Source organism: Ipomoea nil, unplaced genomic scaffold, assembly GCF_001879475.1.
Source record: "Ipomoea nil cultivar Tokyo-kokei standard unplaced genomic scaffold, Asagao_1.1 scaffold2942, whole genome shotgun sequence".
In the NCBI taxonomy this organism is placed as follows: domain Eukaryota; kingdom Viridiplantae; phylum Streptophyta; class Magnoliopsida; order Solanales; family Convolvulaceae; genus Ipomoea; species Ipomoea nil.
In genome coordinates, this window is record NW_017619370.1 from 1,839,883 (window position 1) to 1,859,973 (window position 20,091).

Below are 20,091 nucleotides of genomic sequence, written 5' to 3' on the forward strand. Positions count from 1 at the left end.
TTAGGCCGACGCACCTTAAGATTCTACAACTGAAGCACCTTAAGCCACACAGTACAAAAATCACTCACATTAAGTACAAAAACCACACACATTAAATTTGACCTAGATGCAAAAAGACCAAATTGTCACCGCGTGTTTTATAATCATTGTTAATCTTGGACATTGATTTAGGCAAGATCAATAGCTTAGATTTAATCGCACAACCGCACCTGACACCCCCAACCGTATGGGAACCCATATATATATATATATATATATATATATATATATATATATATATATATATATATATATATATATATGTATGTATGTATGTATGTATGTATGTATGTATGTATGTATGTATGTATGTATGTATGTATGATACATACATACATACATACATACATACATACATACATACATATATATATATATATATGTATGTATGTATGTATGTATGTATGTATGTATGTATGATACATACATACATACATATACATACATATATATATATATATATATATATATATATATATATATTGTTCAAATGCGGATCCGTCCTCCCGTGCGGCAATGCGGCCGCTTGAACGTTTTAACAAAAGTCACCAATAGTGTTAGGAAAAAGCACAACAATGAAATGCACAAATACACCAAAAAACATTCAACTGCTTGTATAGTAGACCTCAGTCCTATATAATCTTTATATGCCTGACCGATCTTAACCGGCCTGGTTAACAGTTGGGATGGTTCTCAGCCCATTCAACTGCCCGTATAGCCCACTTGATCTTAACCAAGTTGGGAGATCATGCATCACATAACACATATTAACACACAATAACACATAGTAGCATATTGGGAAGGGGGAGACATATAATTAAGCTTACGTGTGATCATTCACATACTAAGAATAGTCCTAAGGGGTTCATACGACTTTCACCTAGGTCGACGGATTACCGATTCAACTAGCATGCAATTCCTAAGACTCTTTTATCCTACGAACAGCACCCAAAACATCGAACTAGACTCAAGCACGACAAGCGGAGTCCGTTGGGACACCACGGGGAATGGGGAACATCAAACGGGGAAGTCGGGGACCCGGGGTGGGTAACGGACCAGCAGGTAGCCGGTGGGTGAGGGATCACCCGCCGGCTGCCTACCGAAGATCACTGCCCGGCAGCGGGTTGCTGGCGGGCGGACGCCTGCCCGGCGGTGATCCTCGGGCAGCGGGTAGGTGGCGGGTACCCCTACCCCGCACTGACTCATTCATCACAAATCCGTCCCGGGATTCTTTGTGGAACCCGAAACCATGCTTAGACACTTTTAAACGCAATTAATGACACCACGTAGTCAATTAATGGATCAAAAGCAAGAATCACGTATAACTCATCCTATCACGACTTCTAAACGTAAACAACACCCGAACATGCGAATTCCACCCAATATATATCAAGAACATTACAACACAAATTCCCAATCCATCCTAGGGCTCTAATCCCCCCCAAACCATCAAAGTCACAATTTATCTTTAACATCAAGAAATATCAAGATTTGTCAAGAATCATTACATCAATGTCAAGAACCTCTTTTCATCATCAAGATTATCAAGAATACACACAAATCATCTTATCAATCATCAAGAATATATCACAAATAGCATAGAGGTATTAATCAAGACACAAGCATATAGAAGGAGGCCAATGAAGGAGATTATAACGAAGAAAATAGGTTTTGTTGAGACATGAGTTACCTCTTAGCCTTAATTAATTTCCTTGGCTATGAAGGGTCTTTCTTTAAGATTTCTCCTTTCTTGATTTCTCCTAATGGAATTCTTGGAACTTCTTGTGTGGCGAGAGATTATTTGTGGTGTGAGTTCTAGGGGCCTCCTATGTCCCTATTTATATAATTAAGAGTCCTAATTAGGGTCTAAGTGGCATGCGTTTACTAATCCTATTTCTTATAGGACTAAGGGGTTTGGCTTTGGGGATAAAGGGCCCATGGACCATGGTGGACCCCTTTTTAGCTAATTAATGGATTTTAATTCCCTTTTTAGGGTGGGTGATAATTTAATTTATTTTAATTTAGGGGCTGTAATACGGGGTGTTACAATGATGTTCTTGATATATATTTGGGTGGGAATTCGCATGTTCGGGTGTTATTTATGTCTAGAGGTCATAATAGGATGAGTTCTACGTGATTCTTGCTTTTGATCAATTAATTGCCTACGTGATGTTGTTAATTGCGTTTAAAAGTGTCTAAGCATGGTTTCGGGTTCCACAACGGACCCCGGGACGTAATTGTGATAAAAGAGTCAGTGGGGGGTAGGTGGGGGTAGGGGAACCCGCCACCTACCCGCTGCCCAAGAGAACGCCACCGGCAGCAGGCAGCCGCCTGCCCACCGGGCACCCGCTGCCCGGAGGATCGTCGCCGGCGGGTGGCCTTCCACCCACCGGCTATCCGATGGTTTGTTACCCACTTCGGGTCTTTGGCTTCCCTGTTTGATGTTCCCCGCTCCCCCATGGTGTCCCAACGAACCCCGTTTGTCGTGCTTGAGTCTAGTTTGGTGTTTCAGATACCATTCGTAGGGTAGAAGAGTCTTAGGAATTGCATGCTAGTTGAATCGGTAACCCGTTGACCTAGGTGGAAGTTGTGTGAACCCCTTAGGACTATTCTTAGTATGTGAATGATCACACGTAAGTTTATTTATATGTCTTCCCCTCCCAATGTGCTACTACGTGCTACTATGTGTTATGTGATGCATGATCCCCCAATTTGGTTGCAATCAAACTGGGTGTTCCCGAGCTGCGGTTCGGAAGTTGGCTGAAGGCCGAATTGATTGTTCCCGAGCTGTCGTTCGGAAGTCGGCTGAAGGCCGAATTGATGATTCCTGAGCTGAGGTTCAGAAGTTGGCTGAAGGCCGAATTGATTGTCTATGAGCTGCGGTTCATCTTCCTGACTGCGGTCAGTGATTCACTTCTTGTGCTGCAGTCCACATGGGCCTCGGGTATGATTTCCCACCGAACTGGACGCGCCAGGCGGTGTGTAGGGCCAATAAACCCGAGGAAGTCTGTAGTCCACCGACCTGAGTAATCAGGCAGTGTGTAGGGCTACGGCTGGCTGCGATCCACCGAGTGATGGGACAGCGGTGTGTAGGGTCGTAGTCTCCAAGGATCTTTGCCTACCGACTGAGTCCCTCAGCGGTTTGTAGGGCTTGATCCGCTACGGTCCACCGACTGTGCGCATCAACGGTGTGTAGGGTCGTATGTCCCCCCTTGTAAAGGGGATCACAATCCACCGACTGTGCGCGTCAGCGGTGTGTAGGATTGTGGTCCGACGTTGAGTTCGTCAACGGTTCTCAAAGGGTTGGTTGCGATCAACTCCCTTCATGCCGCGGTATGAGGTAGGGTGCTGCGGGGCCGTGTTAATGCTATATGCATTAACCCTCATGTTCGGGGCATGCGATTGGTCCCGTGGCGCCATCAATGATTATGTGATATGAATGATGCCTGTATGATGATGTGATTAAAGTGAAAAGTGATCTGTGACCTTAGACGCGTATTCCTTATGATGTTATCTCTACTTAACTGTTTATCATTGATTAATGTGTTTGTCCCTATTTGCTGAGTCTATTCCTGGTTTTAAAACTAGAGTCTCCTAAGTATATATCTTCCTGCTTCAAAATGATTTTCCTATATATATATATATATATATATATATATATATATATATATATATATATATATATATATATATATATATATATATACCTATATTGTATTTCAACACGTTGGAGTGGGTTACCAGCATCTCTCGCTGAACAGATATATTTGGCTTTCAGGCACAGATGAGTAGACCCCGGAGCACGCTAGAGATCCGAAGCGTAGATTAGTTAGTTCCCCTTTCGGCCTGCGTGCCATGCTTATGTATTGACATTACATTGAGGATTTTAGTTAGTTAGCCTGTGCACCTGGGTTCTCTAGCTCAGGTGTGGCATAGCACCCCAGACACTTATGTTTAGAATGCTCCATTTGGGATTTATTTAATAGAATTGCCTTCATATTATAAGATTGAAAAGTTTTAAAATTTCGGGGTGTTACAGCGCGTATTACAAGAGATTTGATGATAATCAGTTTATCATCTTGCTATTATATGTTGACGACATGTTGGTAGTAGGCCCCAACAATGATCGTATCACGGAGATGAAGTCTCAACTGGCTAGGGAATTTGAAATGAAGGACTTGGGACCAGCAAACAAGATTCTAGGGATGCAAATTCACCGAGACAGAAATAATAGGAAGATTTGGCTTTCTCAGCAGAATTATCTGAAGAAAATCTTGCGGCGCTTCAACATGCAAGATTGTAAGTCAATTTCTACCCCTCTTTCTATTAATTTCAAGTTATCCTCAAGTATGAGTCCTAGCAACGAAGCAGAGAGGATGGAGATGTCTCGAGTACCGTATGCATCAGCAATGGGCAGTTTATTGTTTGCTGTGATCTGCACTAGACCAGACATTGCACAGGCAGTGGGAGCGGTCAGTCGATACATGGCGAATCCTGGTAGAGAGGATTGGAGTGCTGTGAAGAGGATCCTTAAATATATTAAGGGTACCTCAGAGATTGCATTGTGTTATGGAGGATCAGACTTCGTCATTAAAGGCTATGTGGATTCAGATTATGCAGGTAATCTTGATTGTAGTAAATCCACCACGGGTTATGTGTTTACTCTTGCTGGCGGAGCAGTAAGCTGGGTCTCGAAGTTGCAGTCGGTTGTGGCAACTTCAACGACGGAAGCAGAATATATAGCGGCTACTCAAGCTAGTAAAGAGGAAATATGGTTGCAAATGCTAGAGAAAATTACACTTTTGGTGCTGTGACTATTGTTGTCTTGTTAATTTGAGTATTTGACTTTCAAAATTATCAATTTAGTCCCGTAACTATGTAATTTTTAACACATTTAGTCCTCCCGGCCAAATGATGCCGGAAAAAACTTAAATCTTTTTAAATTTTTTATTTTTGGGGGTAAAAGGGTCATTTTAAGTCATTTCTTCTTCATCGTTCTTTCTTCTTTTTCGTTTGTTTAATACACTCATAATCAATCGGCCATGGATGAATGCACGAACGTGGAAAGCATGGTGGTAAGTCGGCAGCAGCTGGAGGCAAACTAGGCAATCTGAGCCGTCCACCGCTCCATCTCCCTCCTAGTATTTTATCTGGGCTTCACCTAGCCTATTTTTGCCAGCGACGTTGCAGGGCTAATCCCTCTGCCGACTTCTTCTTCTTCAGGCTTCACACAATTGCCGCTTCAACATTTTGAATATCCATCTTGGCGACTCAAACGAGGCAACGACTCCACGCTCCTGTGAGCATAGTAGACGAAATTATGTTAAATTATGTTATGCATCGCCGTCCGTTGCAGCACCGGCACCTCCCGCATAGGGTCCCCTCCCACGATGTAACCCAAGGAGAATATTAAGGCATCCATTGCCGGTTATGATCCGACAAGCAGGTTTTCTGGCAGTTCTGGTTTGCTTCCCCATCCTCGCATATCTCGTATACGCCATGGCAGTAGAACTCGCCCTGAAGATTGCCATTGCAGAAGTTATAGCTTCTGGTATAGCTTTTGCTATTACCGGCTTAATTAACCTAGCTATCTCGCACCCCACCACCCAACAGCCCAACACAAACAACAATAATAATTAATATTAACATTACATTTTAGCTAGAAACCACAATGGGATAACCTTATATACAGGATTATGTTTGTGTTGGACCACCCTTTATCTTGTACATGCAGGTTGGGGCATTCGTAATTAATGTCTAGCTTAAATTTAATCATGATACATACATATATATATATATATATACATATATATATATATATATATATATATATATATATATATACATATATATATATATACATATATATATATACATATATATATATATGTATATATATATATGTATATATATATATATATATATATATATATATATATATATATATACGCAGCCGGTGGTTTGCGGGCAGTTCCCGAGCTCGCAGAGGCAAATAATGGGAAGAACCAGAGAGGTCAATGCGATAATCTCATTGTCGAGGGTGAACATTTTGGCCCAAATGTTCCTGACAGAGATGGCGAATGATAGAGCAGTGACGCCTAGAATGAAACTTCCGGTGAGGCCGACAATGGCGAAGACGCTGAAGCTGAGAGAAGACGGGATAATGCAGATTAAAAAAAGTGGTCTGAATCAGAATCCTCATTCCCATGGCTAAGCCGGAGAGGATGGAATATCCGGTGATTTCAACGTGATCTGCCGGTGAAGAATTCATCATATGCCACCTCTATTTTTGCTGTCTTGTAGCCTAGAGCTGAGTTTCCGGTCGTCGCTGCAAGAAGGAAGAAGAAGAACGAAGAAGAAGGGATGGGAAGGAAGAAGAAGACGTGAAATGACGGATTTACCCCATGATTAAATAATTAAATATAGTTTATATTTTTCCGACAACATTTGGCCGGTGATTTGGCCGGAAGGACCAAATGTGTTAAAAATTGCATAGTTACAGGACTAAATTGTTAGTTTTTGAAGTTAAGTACTGAAATTAACAAGACCTCTATACTCACAGGACCAAAAGTGTAATTTTCTCGCAAATGCTATTGGAGGAGCTCGGGCACAAGTTAGAGAAGATTACTCTATTTTGTGACAGTCAGAGCGCTTTGTACCTGACAAAGAATCCAGCATTTCATTCCAAGACGAAACACATACGAGTTCAGTATCACTTTGTTCGTGAGAAATTGGAAGAAGGAAGTGTGGATATACAGAAAATCCATACTAAAGATAACCTAGCAGATATGTTAACAAAGCCTGTTACCAACAATAAATTCGTATGGTGTAGATCCTCAATTGACCTAACAGGAATGGGAAGAGGTTTTCCTAAGGGAATTTGGGATGAGGTTTCCTAAGGGAACTTGGGATGAAGTTTGAATAAGACAAATGCATTAAATGCTTGGGGCATAGGTTTGTAAAGGGGAAAAGCATGGGGCATAGGTTTTATTCAAGGGAAAAGCTAGGGATGAGGTTTTTAGGGCATAGGTTTTGCTTGGGGAAATTTGCAGGAGAAGTTTCTTGCATTGCAAGTTCCTAGGCATTTAATATAATATTAAATGCTTAAGAATTCTCTAGACTTTTTTGGTTGCTATAAATATGCAACATCCTTCATTCATTTGGATCATCCCATCCGAAAATTTCCAGTAGCATAGCAAATTCTGTAGAGAGAAAATAGAGAGTTATATTTGTAATTCCTATTGTATTATCCTTTTGCCAATACAGAAAAAATTCTTCTTCAAATTGCCTTGCTTTGTGTATGATTTATTTTAAATCTTACACTAGAATTTATTCTCAATATCTCCCGTTCAAGTTGCTATTGTAAATTTGGTGTTGTGAACCCGTTTTGATCATAACAGTATCATGCACACATAACACATAGCCAAGCACATGCAACCCACATTAGCACATAGGGAGGGGGAAAACATGTATATAAAACTTATGCGTGCTCAACCACATTACAAGAGATATGCCTAAGGGGTTCATACATCTTTCACCTAGGCCAACGGGATACCAATTCGACTAGAATGCAATACATAAGACTCTTTTATCCTACGAACGGTACCCGAAACATCAAACTAGACTCAGGCACGACAAACAGGGTCCAATGGGACACCACGGGGCACGGGGAAACATCAAACGGGGAAAACCACCAAATTCCACATGGAATTTCTAGCGGGTGGCCAGCGGGTGGTCCTCCACCCGCCGGCGGCACACATAAGGCAGCGGGTGCCCGGCGGCTACCCGCTGCCGGCGGCCTTATTGGGGCAGCGAGTACCCCTGCCCCCACCTACCCCCACTGACTCTTATGTAATAAATTGGTCCCGGGATCTTTCGTGGAACCCGAAACCATGTCCAGACACATTTAAACACAAACAATGACACCACGTAATCAAGTAATGGATTAAGATCAAGTATCACATTAAATACATCCTAATTAACATGACTCCTAAACATAATCAAGACTCAATACCCGAACATGCAAAATCCCGCCCAAATATACCAAGAATATCATAACATGAAAACCACGATTTACCCTAGGGCTCTAATCATATTTAAAGCACAAGATCATAATTTTTTCTTTAAAATCAAGAACATCAAGTTTATCAAGATCAACACACAATTATCAAGATCCTCTCATAAACATCAAGATTATCAAGATCAACACATAAGATCATCTCATAAACATCAAGATTATATCATAATCATCATAAAAGCTTTATCAAGATACAAGTATAGAATTTCATATCAATGGAGCCAAAGAAGAAGATTATAGCAAGGAAAATAGGTTTTGTTGAGACATGTGTTACCTCTTAGCCTTAATTTAGAATACTTGGCTACTAAGGTTCTTTCTCTAAGATCTCCGCTTCTTGATTTCTCCTACGTTTGGTGATAGGGGAATTCTTGTGTGGTGGAATCTATTGTGGTGTGAATTCTAGGTGCCTCCTATGTCCTTATATATATATATCTAACAGTCCTAATTAGGGTCTGAATAGTAGGGATTTACTTATTCTAAGGGTCCATGGTCTATGGTGGACCCTTCCTAATTAATTAAGGGAATTCAGTTCTCTTTTAAGGGTAAGTAATTAAATAATTAGTTTGGGTTAGAGGCCGTAACACGGGGTGTTACACCCTCCCCCCTCCCCCCTTACAAGAGGCTTCGTCCCTGAAGCATGTGCGTGGATCCATTCTTTCACCGCTGGACTTCACGTATTTGGCCTCCTGAATTTAGGAAATGTGGCTCCACATGTCGTTTGCTGGGGGTAGAGTGGAGCTTGGTGAGGTGGTGTTTGGAAAGTTTGGGTCTACCTTGGTTTCCTGCTCCCGAGCTAGACGCCCCGCGCGTGCCCAACATGGCCTCGATTGCCGCCACTCTCCGATCCAATGAGTGTGTTGCGAGGATTAGGGATGAGAACCCTTCATCCATGATTCAGTTCTGCCGGGTGAGTTGTGCGAGGATGCGCTCATTGACGGATCTTTCATCTTGGCCTTCCGGGTTCCCTCTTTCTTGTGTGGGTGCAGGTGGGTTAGGCTCGTTGTCTTCTTCCTATTTCTCTTGTTCCCCACAGTCTTGCATTGCCCGTCTCAGTTTCTTGTTGGAGATTTCCAACTGGTCAACCAACTCTCGCCGTTCTTCTGTGGGCTTCAAGCAAACCTCCTCGAGGGTGATGTACTGTTCCTCTCCGACATGGTAGATGTCATTGCGGCGGAGGTTCTGGGCATTGAAAACCATTCCACTCATGGGTTTTGTTTCTGTGTGGCTTAGGTCCACCCCTTTTCTTTCCATGATCCAACTTAGGATCATCCCGTAGGGTAAGCTGAGCCGGTTGCTAGACTTGCAGAATTCCATGTGTTTCAGCATAAGGGCGGGCAGATTGTACTTGACCTTATGCTTAAGGAAGTAGGCAAAGGTGCACTCTAAGCTCCCCACGTCCTTGCTCTTGTTGTTCGTGGGCAACAAGCTGTCAGTTACAATCATGACTAGCAACTTCTGTTCGGTGGTTAGCCATTTTCTGTTTGGTCGGGTGGCCGAAGTGAAGCCATCTTTCTTTCCTAGTAGGTACCCGAGGTAATCTTTGTACCCTGTGCCTTGGGTACCGATCCATGCCTTTCGGTCATAGTCTGACACACCCGTGGTGGTCAGTTTCAGGAGTTTGGCCAAGCGGCCCTCGGAGAGCACTATTTATATTCCCCGGACCTTGGAGGTGACTTCCAACTTGTCCCCTCGTTTGGTGGCTATCAAGTGGCAATAGAATTCCTTCACCAACTCGGGGTACGTATCTCCTTTGATTGTGAGATAGGTATCCAAAAGCCCTTGGAAATTAAGCATATCGACCAACTCCGAAGAAAATTGGTCGGGTTCGAGGGCTTTACCTCCGATCACCGTGTAGTCAGTGTTGTTCCATTCCGGGGTTCGGATACCAACGGGCTTTTTCGGCATTGTGAGATTCTCCAAGAAGTGGTGTTTTTCCGACGTGGCTCCGGCGGGACTCCGGTAACGGGGGTGGCGGTGTGGCTTGACTTCGGTGGCGATCCGGGGCCGGCGGCGAGGGAGCGTCTAACCTTGGCGGAGCAGGAGGCTGCGTGCGGCAGCGGGGGTTGGTCGGGCGAGTGAAAGTGGAGGCGAGCGTCGATCGTGGTGGTGTGCGGTCTGGTCGCGGCGGGTGACGGTGTCGCGCTGGGGTCATCGGCTGGCGTGATGGCGGCGACGGGTCTCCGACGGAAGCTAGGCAGTCGGACGTCGGGTGGTTGACGGTGGTTGTGCGATGGGTGTCTCTTCAGTGATGTGGAGGGGGAAGAGAGAGAGAGAGAGAGAGAGAGGGAGAGAGAGCGATTGTGTGGGAGGAAGAAGAAGAAGGGTTTTTGATTTGGGGATTTTGTGGGTTTTAGGGATTTAAGGGGGTTTAAGAAGGGAGCGTTCCCTTAAGGTTTCAAGAAACGCTCATAGCCTAGTGGTTAAGGCTTTAATCTTATATGTGAGAGGTTCAAGGTTCCATTTCCATTAGTAGTATTAGTGTAACACCCCAAAAGTTTGAAACTTTTAAAACTTATATAATAAAAGTGAATTCTCATTAAATCCCAAAATAGAGTATTATTAAACATAAGGGTGCGGGGTGCTATGCCACATCCAAGTTTGAAACTTTTAAAACTTATATAATAAAGGTGAATTCTCATTAAATTCCAAAATAGAGTATTATTAAACATAAGGGTGCGGGGTGCTATGCCACATCTGAGTTGGAGGACTCAGATGCACAGGCTAAACTAACTAATTATCCTCGATACTAACTAATTATCCTCGAAACATCATTGAGGCACGCAGGCCAAAAAGGAAAACTATCTATCTACTCCAAGCTCTTCTAGCGCTCTCTGGGAACTAATCAGCTGTGCCTGAAAGCCAAATATATCTGTTCAGCGAATGATGCTGGTAACCCACTCTAACGCGTTGAAATACCGTATAAGTATATATAGATATAGATATAAGAAAAACCATTTTGAAGCATGAAGATATATCCTAGGAAACTCTGGTTTTAAAACCGGAATAGACTCGTCAGATAGGGATAAGCACATTCAACCGTTATAACCAAGCATATAAAGATACTAGCATATATCCTATGATCACAGATTCACTTCATCTCATTCATATCATCATTCCATTCGTATCTCATCACACAAGCATACTTTGGTGGCGCCACAGGACCAATCGCATGCCCATACATGAGGGTCAGCGCATATAGCTCTGACACGGCCCCGCAGCACCCTGCCTCGTATCGCAACACGAGGGGGTCGATCGCAACCGACCGATGAACCACAGCTCATCATAATGTTTAATCGCAACCAAACATTGGACCGCAGCCCAAGAGTGATCATCTGACCGCAGCCAGGAATATGAACCGTAGCTCATGTAAAACATTTGATCGCAACCAAACGGTGGACCGCAGCCCAAGAGTGTAATTCTGACCGCATCCAGCTTCTGAACCGCAGCTCAGGAATAACCAATTTGATCGCAACCAAATTGGGGTATCATGCATGCATAACACATAACAAGCACATGCAACCCACATTAACACATTGGGGAAAGGGAGAAAATGTATAATGAAACCTATGCGTGGTCATCCACATACTAGGATTAATCCTAAGGGGTTCATACTTCTTTCACCTATGCCAATCGGATACCAATTCGACTAGCATGCGATATATAAGACTCTTTTATCCTACGAACGGTACCCGAAACATCAAACTAGATTTAGGCACGATAAACGGAGTCCGTTGGGACACCTCGAGGGTCGGGGAAACATCAAACGGGGAAGCCGAAGTCCCAAGTTGGGCAATTTCCAGCGGGTAGCCGGTGGGTGGAGGATCACCCGCCGGCTGCCCGCCGGTGATAAACCTCCGGGCAGCGGGTGCCTGGCGGGCAGTCGTCTGCCCGCCGGCTGCTCGCTGCCGGCGGCGTCACTTTCGGGCAGCGGGTAGGTGGCGGGTCCCCCTACCCCCACCTACCCCCCCACTGACTCTTTATCAAAATAAACGTCCCGAAACCATGCTTAGACACTTTTAAACGCAATTGATGACACTACGTAGACAATTAACGGATCAAAAGCAAGAACCATACAGCACACATCCTATCATGATTTCTAAACATAATCAACCCCCGAACATGCGAATTCCCATCCAAATACATCAAGAATATCACAATACGAATTTCACGATTCATCCTAGGGCTCTAATCATATTTAAATCATCAAGATCATAGTTCATCTTTTAACATCAAGAAACATCAAGATTCATCAAGAACATCACATAATCATCAAGAACCTCTTATCATCATCAAGATCATCAAGATCACACATAAAATCATCTCACCAATTATCAAGATCATATCATCAATATCATAAACGATTCATCAAGACACAAGCGTAGAGAAGAAGCCAAAGAAGATAATTATAGCAAAGAAAATAGGTTTTGTTAAGACATGGGTTACCTCTTAGCCTTAGTTAATCATCCCTTGGCTATTAAGGTTCTTCTCTAAGATTTCCCATCCGATTGATCTCCCTAGGCTTGGTGGTGGGGAATCTCCCGGGAATATTTTTGTGTAATATAACTATGGGTGGTAAGGGTTCTAATTGCTTTCTAGTCCCCTATTTATAGAATCAGGAATCCTAATCATAATCTGAATAATAAAGGCCTACTTTCTTTATTCCTAATAGATATACAGGTCTGGGATTCCTAATTAGAATCTGACTAGTAAAATGTTTACTCTCTTTATTCCTAATAGGCTTAAGACTCTAGTTTAGGCAAGGGTCTACAATCCATGGTGGACCACATTAATTGATTAAAGGGAATCCTAACCAATTTAAATCCTTTTTAATTATTATTAACGGAATTAATTAAATAATTAATCCGGGATTGGAGGCCGTAACACGGGGTGTTACAATTAGTCCCTTTTGTTGTGCATCCCTTGGGTTTTTTCTATCCTTCTTTTGACCCAAAGTGGCAAGTGGTTTGACCGGATCCCATTGTCGGACTTTTGCCTCCACCGTGTGTTGGGTTTGTGACTCGTGGGTCTATGGGGTTAGTCCTCCTTCTCACGCTAATTTAATTGACTTTATCTTTTATTTATAAAAATTTCTAAATAATTAAAATAAACAAGTGATTTCACTAAGAGGGTGGTTTACAGGGGTTCACAGATCATCCTAAGCAGAATTCTTCTCCCTGATTTTCTTCTGATGGATTCGCGGGATCCTCGTCTCCTAGGGCCATGTTTTCTGTGTCGAAGTTGCCCTCATTTTCAAGACCAGCCTGTGTGCGGCTCATGACGAATACCTTCCCGGCTTATTATTATTATTATTATTATTATTTAAAAAGGGAGCTACGCGTTGCTCCCCGGCCTTTTGTTTTTCCACTTTTCCAACCATCCCACATCGGTGAAAAAAGTGGGGATGAAGCTTTGAGGCTCCTTTCTGAATGAACCATTAGAAGTTTAATTTCTTCTCTCTCTCTCTCTCTCTCTCTCTCTCTCTATATATATATATATATATATATATATATATATATATATATATATATATATATATATATATATATATATATATAAAGGGTGTTTTGGGGAAAATTTAGATTTTTCCCAAATCGCTAATTGCAAATGATGTAAAATGTAGTGTCTGCAAAAGTAACGGTTTGCGGTTGCTTTACCAAATAGTTTTTTTTTTTGTGGTGTGTGATGGTCAAATTGTCAAAAATGACACCAAACATGACCATGGTAAAAGTTGGCTCTAGAGGGGAAGTTTGTCCCCAATACAAGTACTATTATTAGCTACTACCCTTTGAGAAGACTATAGTATGTAGCTCATACTCTAAATTCTTCATTCTCAATACTTGCCATTAGCCTTTTCCTCTTTAGATTACTTCATTGCAAACCTTACGAAACCCAAATAGCCTTTACTTAAGTCGCCATCTCCACTATGTTAGTATCGGATGATAATTACAATGTTTCAAATTAGTTAAGTGTTCGCTTGATAATTACAATGTTTCAAATTCGACTCTCAGTATCTTAGTTTAAGCTAATAAGTTATATAGACAACTTAAACTAATTTACAGGTATAAGTAATGATTATAGATTTCCTTATTCTCATTCAAAAAATTAATAATAATTTAAAGGATGTGGAAAGTATGACTTGATTAACGTTAAAAATTTTTAAAATAAAAAACAAATTAAAACAAAGGATAAACCTAGAGGCTGTACTGGTTTTTTTTTTTTTTTTAATTATTATTTAGTAATAAAAAGAACACCTGAATGGTTGAAAGAATCATTTTAGATATTTTTTGTGCAATTATACGTCATGGCTATTGCATAATGCACTGATGACGTGTTTCTGGACATGCTTAACTCGAATTAATTGTGAGTGTAATGTAACTCTATTTTTTTATTAGTACATTGACTCTGTTATAGTATCTGTTCATGTAATGTAATTTTATTTAAAATTTTAAAAATATAAAATTTTACTCAATTTAGTTGTGAGTACGTACGTTTAAGGTATAAATTTAGTTCCTTGAGAAATACATGTAGTATGTTTCAATAAGAGAATTCAGTACAAATGATAGAGTGTGCATGTCTATACATTACATGAGTTGTCATCTAAGTTGAAAGTGAATGTTTTTTTTTTTTTTTTTGAAAGAAAGTTGAAAGTGAATGTTAATGTAGTATTACTTACGTTTTATTGTCACCTTCAACAAATTATACTTAGGCAAAGGGATCGATACTTTTACATTATTCTCCACAAAAAAGAAATTTTATGACTTTTCAGATTGTATTCCACGCATAACTTAACTTTGCACAATACAATTGCATGCATGCATATCTTATCAATAATAGACCACATGATTTATTCCCTTCTTTAAAAATTCTTTTTAATTGGGTTTTGTTCAATCAGTGAAAAATGTGTGACAAAAGTATTCTCTATTCAAATTTGCATTGATAATAGACCACATGATTTATTCCCTTTAAAAATTCTTTTATATCGGTTTTGTACTTTTGTTCTATTAATGAGAAATGTGTGACAAAAATATTCTCTATACAAATTTTCAACATTAGCAAAAGAACATGGTCAAGAATCTAAAAAAGGCTAAAAATGTCGTAAACAATTAAAGGTCGATTAAAAGGTTACAACTTGCCACAAAGATTGAAACTCAAGGAAAAAGTGCATATGTAGTTACTTTTTTGTTGGCAGAATTTTTTTTTTTTTTTTTCCTGTAGTATCTTATCGACAAAGTGTGTGTGTACATATATAAGAGTCCACTTCATTATTTTGTGTTAATGATCTGTGTTAGTATTTTATATTTATATGTGACAGGAGTACATTGGAGATTTTTTTTTTTTTTTAATCCTATGAAAACATAAATGAATCAAATGTTTAAAATAACTTTCTAAATAATTTATTTATTATTATTATTATACTAGTAACACCAACCATGTTAACTAAGCTTTCTAACAAAATTATTTTCAACAAATATATTCTTATTAATTATTTTTCTAAAAATTTAACTAATGGTAATTGGTAACGCAACAAACCACCTCTTAACGTAAGAAAAAATAATTATATAAGAAAGATGATAAAAAGCTGATATGCTGGTCCATTTTATAGTCTTTGCATTTGCTAATAAAAATCAGCTGAATAATTGAAAGTTGGTTTAGAAATGACAATCACGTGTTTCAAGTAATTCATAAATTGGAATATCTTTACTTCACTTTTGGAAAAGTAAAGAGTTTTACTACATGTACTCTTAAATCTTACTCTCTTAAATTTATTTTTTGATTTGGCGGACTTTAATTAGCTATTTTTTTTTATATAGATCTCAGCTCAATACAAGTGTTTAAATCAAGGTTTTGTGTGTGGAGTAGAAAGAAAAAATATTTGATACACCGCCAATGTATAGATGCTATAAATCGGTGGTGGATGAAAAGACGCCACCTCATTTAAAAATAAAATCAACATTAACCAAGTCCTTGTTTACAAATTTTATATTCCTTTTAAAATTATTATATTTTTAATAAAGAAACTCTTTTTTTTTTTATTTAGAAAATCTATCTAATGAAATGCATTATTTTATTTACTATCGTTTTGTTTTTCTCCATTACATATTTGTAGCTTAAGGACCAAAAATTTGTGAAGTCACCTTCACTTTTGCATTATTCCACAACAATGAAATTAATGTTACTTTTATAACTTTCCAGACTGTATTCCACTTCTCTCAAAGTGGTAAGTTTGCACAATCCAACAAAAAATTCATTAACACGCTTTTGTATTATCCGGAAAAGAAAATAATTAAATTACTTCAAAAATCAATTAAAATTTTCTTTTAAAATTTCTATTATATCCTTTTTATATGCAAACATTTAAAAATATTAATAAATAATTGAGAGTATAATAAAATACTTGTGAATTAATAAATCTTATACCAAAAGATTATAGTCTATGACAAGAATATAAAGAGACGGAGCCAGGAATTTTGTTGAGAGGGGGCGAAGAAGCAGGGACGGATTCATCAATTTTTTCGAGTGAAGGCGAAACATTAAAACAAAAGAGATAATTAAAAAAAATACCCAAGAAATATAGGTATAAATATTGTTGGATATGGGTGAAAAATAAAACACATCGAAATTTTATTAAAAATATTCATAACAAAATATGAAACATAATTAATTTGATAAAATAATTTGAATAGAGAACACATTATAAATTACACATCTCATTTTTAATATAAAAGAATATTATATATGTGTGTTTGTATTTTATTAAATATTAAAAAAGCTATTAACAATGTGATTGTGTTGACACCAACAGAAACGGTAAAATTGTGTTGAAGCTATTAACAAAGAATTCACCATGTTTAAAAAATTATTTAAAAAATGCATGAAAGTGATCATTTTGTGGTATAATTTTTAGTGAGGTCTACTTCCGGTTTAGTTTAGATCGAGTGGAATTCAGATTTTCTTAAGTTAGAGAATTACAGGTTTAATTTAATATATTATACGCTAAAAATGAAGAATGACTGAATAAAAAATTAATTCTCAAGTGTACGGTCCCTATTTGAGTTGGGAAAATGGAGTTACAAAAGCTTTTAAGTAGTCTTGGAAATTTTTTGAGTTGGGAAAATGGAGTTACAAAAGCTTTTAAGTAGTCTTGGAAATTTAAAAAGTCGGAATATCAAATTCCTTAAAATGAACAAAAATGATTCCGGATTATTGAGGGTAAGATTCTTCCTCAGAGTAAGTATAGGAAAATATAAAACTTATTGAATTACATATTTACCCATTTTGGCACCAGGTTTAAAAACTATCTTACAAATATATTGTATTTTTGACACTCCTACCATGTTTACTACATACTACATTACCTATTTTAAGAAAGATAACACTTTACAATTAAAGAGAATATCATAACTCACCACACACTATTGGAAATTCTGAAATTTCCGACCACCCGAAAGTGATCTTAAATCAAGTCAAAAGTCTTGTTCCGACCACTTTTGGTATCCGGAAAAACATTTGTTGCTATTTCCGACCACTTTTTAGTATCAATTTGATTTAAGTTCACTTTCAGGTGGTCGGAAATTTCATAATTTCCAGTAGTGACACAAGATTGCAATTTACTGAAAAAGTACATATGTCACTTTCTTTTTAATTACTTTTTATTTATTTTTTTTTTTTTTACAAATTTTCTTCTGTACGTATACCGAAGTGTGTGTGTGTGTGTGTATATATATATATATATATATATATATATATATATATATATATATATATATATATATATATATAACTTCATATGAGAACCTATATTAACATGTGAACTTGAGAACTAATCTTGACTGTTTATCTAGATTAGTGGATAGTGCATGTCTCTATAACATAATGCACACACGTGTACCGCATCCTAAGTTGACTTTTTCCGTGCACCATGTTCTGGGATGTTGGATGATGCAACATCAAGGTGTGCATTGTATATATGTATATATGTGTATATATGTGTGTATCCGATCATTAGCAAAAATCAAGGCAAGAATGTTGAATCTACACGGAATAAATTCGACAACAAAGATTGAAGATTCAAACGTAACAAACGAAAAGCTCCAGTTAGCAATGAGCCAAACGAAGATGATGAATCGGATGAATCATCAAACGATGAAAGCTCAAGCTCAGATAATGATACGGCGCTAGTATGCAAATCAATTGAGTTGAGTTCAATTGAAGATTGTCTTATGGCCCTTGGAGCAGAGGAAGAAGAAGTAACTTCTGATTTAATCACATTTGTGCATGTTTTTATTGTTATTTTGAATCATCTCAGTAGCTTAAGTTCTTTAATTTTGCTTATTTAATACATGTTTTCCTTGCTTTCTCATTAGGATATGATTATACACTTGTTTGAATGTTTTACGGTGTTTGGTAGTGTTTTTTAACCATTACAAGTTAAGTGCAAAAGCAAGGGGAGATTTTCAAGCACGAATGGGTCAAAAAGAGGAAGATGTTGAGGCATCACAGCCTCGACGCGTTGAGCCCGTTGCTCGACGCGTTGAGATCATCCTGTAACCAAAGACCGTGCCCAGATCAGAGGCTCGACGCGTCGAGAGTGCATATTGCTAAAATATTTGGAAGTCTCAAACTTTCCTAAAATAATTCCATTGGGTTCAACTATAAAAGGATCATCTTCCAACAACCCTGGAGTTCTTTTTTTTATTATTTTTTTTTTCAGATTTTGGTTTTGGAAGGCAAAAAAAGGAGCAAAATCCAAGAGGACCAACTTCAAGATTGACAATTGGCTTTGGAGTAGAGAATTGGCTAGGAAGATTCGGGAGAATTCTTTCCCTCTTTCTCTTATTCCTATTGTTGTTTGTTTATTCTTCAAGATTGTATTGATTGCTATTATGGCCATGAATGGCTAAAAACCCTTAGGGATTTTTGGGTGAATTTGTTTATGAACCTATGTGCCTAGTTCTTTAATTCTTTAATATATTTACGTTTGGTTTTATGATTTGTGTTGCAATCTTGTTTTAATATGTTGTTGCAAGTAATTAAAGGCCGCTACATAGCCATGTTCATGTCATAACGAGAGTTAGGAATAAATTAGGGCACACACGATTGCACTTGACTGTTGCACCTTGAGAAAGGGTAAATTGGTTGGGGAATTTATTCTAGATTGTTGCACATCGAGAGGTGGTAGTAATTGGGAATAAATGAATGATATTCTTTGTTCTTATTGAGTGTTTAAGCCACGAGAGTGGAAATTCACTAGGGGTAGAGATTACGAGAGTAATTGAATTCTACTTTGCATTCTCACACCAGTCTTAATTCCAAACTAAATATTACAACTTTGATTGGCACTAGGTGATTAAACATTGTGATCCCAAGAATCCTGCTTTGCTCTATTGCTTACAACACCTTGTTAATTAGTTTATTCCGTTTTTTATTTTCTACAATTATCAAATCTTCAAGTTTCGTTTAGATTAGTTCCATATGAGTAACCAAGTAGCTAGTGCTTAGTACCCCATTTCCCTGTGGATCGATTACCCGAATACTCCGGGTATTATTTGTTTGCCTAAATTACCGCAATCAAATTGGCGCCATTGCCGGGGAAGTGCCGTTAAGTACTGACATTAGCGAAAGTCCTACTTTAGGAGTCTAGTCTATTTTCTTTTTACTTTATTTTTATTTTCGCTAACCGATAACGAGTTTCTTGTGTTGAGCTGTGTTTCTGTTATCAGCGGACTTGGTGTTGTATGCGAACTCGCTCTTCGGGGAATGAAGGATTAGAACCTTTTAACCCGGAGATTGAAAAGCAGGTCAAGTTCTTAAGAAAACAGGGCAGGATGGCGCAGGAGGCGAATCAGAACAATTTGGCCCTCAATGAAGATGGAGCCAATCAACCACTACGCGTTGGGAGGCCCATGTCAGACTACATTGCTCCAGATGTAGGGGAACATGGAAGTATTAATGTGCCGGGGTTTGATGCTAATAAT

At 38.9% G+C, this 20,091-nt stretch overlaps 2 long non-coding RNA genes across 2 annotated transcripts in view; one reads left to right on the top strand and one right to left on the bottom strand.

Annotated features, from left to right (window-relative positions):
• The window catches only part of LOC109162489, a 10,600-nt gene extending 6,840 nt beyond the window's left edge, over window positions 1–3,760 (bottom strand). Inside the window, exons 1-2 of the long non-coding RNA XR_002051101.1 lie at window positions 3,747–3,760; window positions 1,359–1,364 (exon numbers count right to left, since the gene is read on the bottom strand). This is a non-coding gene — a long non-coding RNA (uncharacterized LOC109162489). The remainder of the gene's footprint in view (window positions 1–1,358; window positions 1,365–3,746) is intronic.
• The window catches only part of LOC109162488, a 19,343-nt gene extending 14,896 nt beyond the window's left edge, over window positions 1–4,447 (top strand). Inside the window, exon 3 of the long non-coding RNA XR_002051100.1 lies at window positions 4,179–4,447. This is a non-coding gene — a long non-coding RNA (uncharacterized LOC109162488). The remainder of the gene's footprint in view (window positions 1–4,178) is intronic.
• Window positions 4,448–20,091: the final 15,644 nt, after the last annotated feature.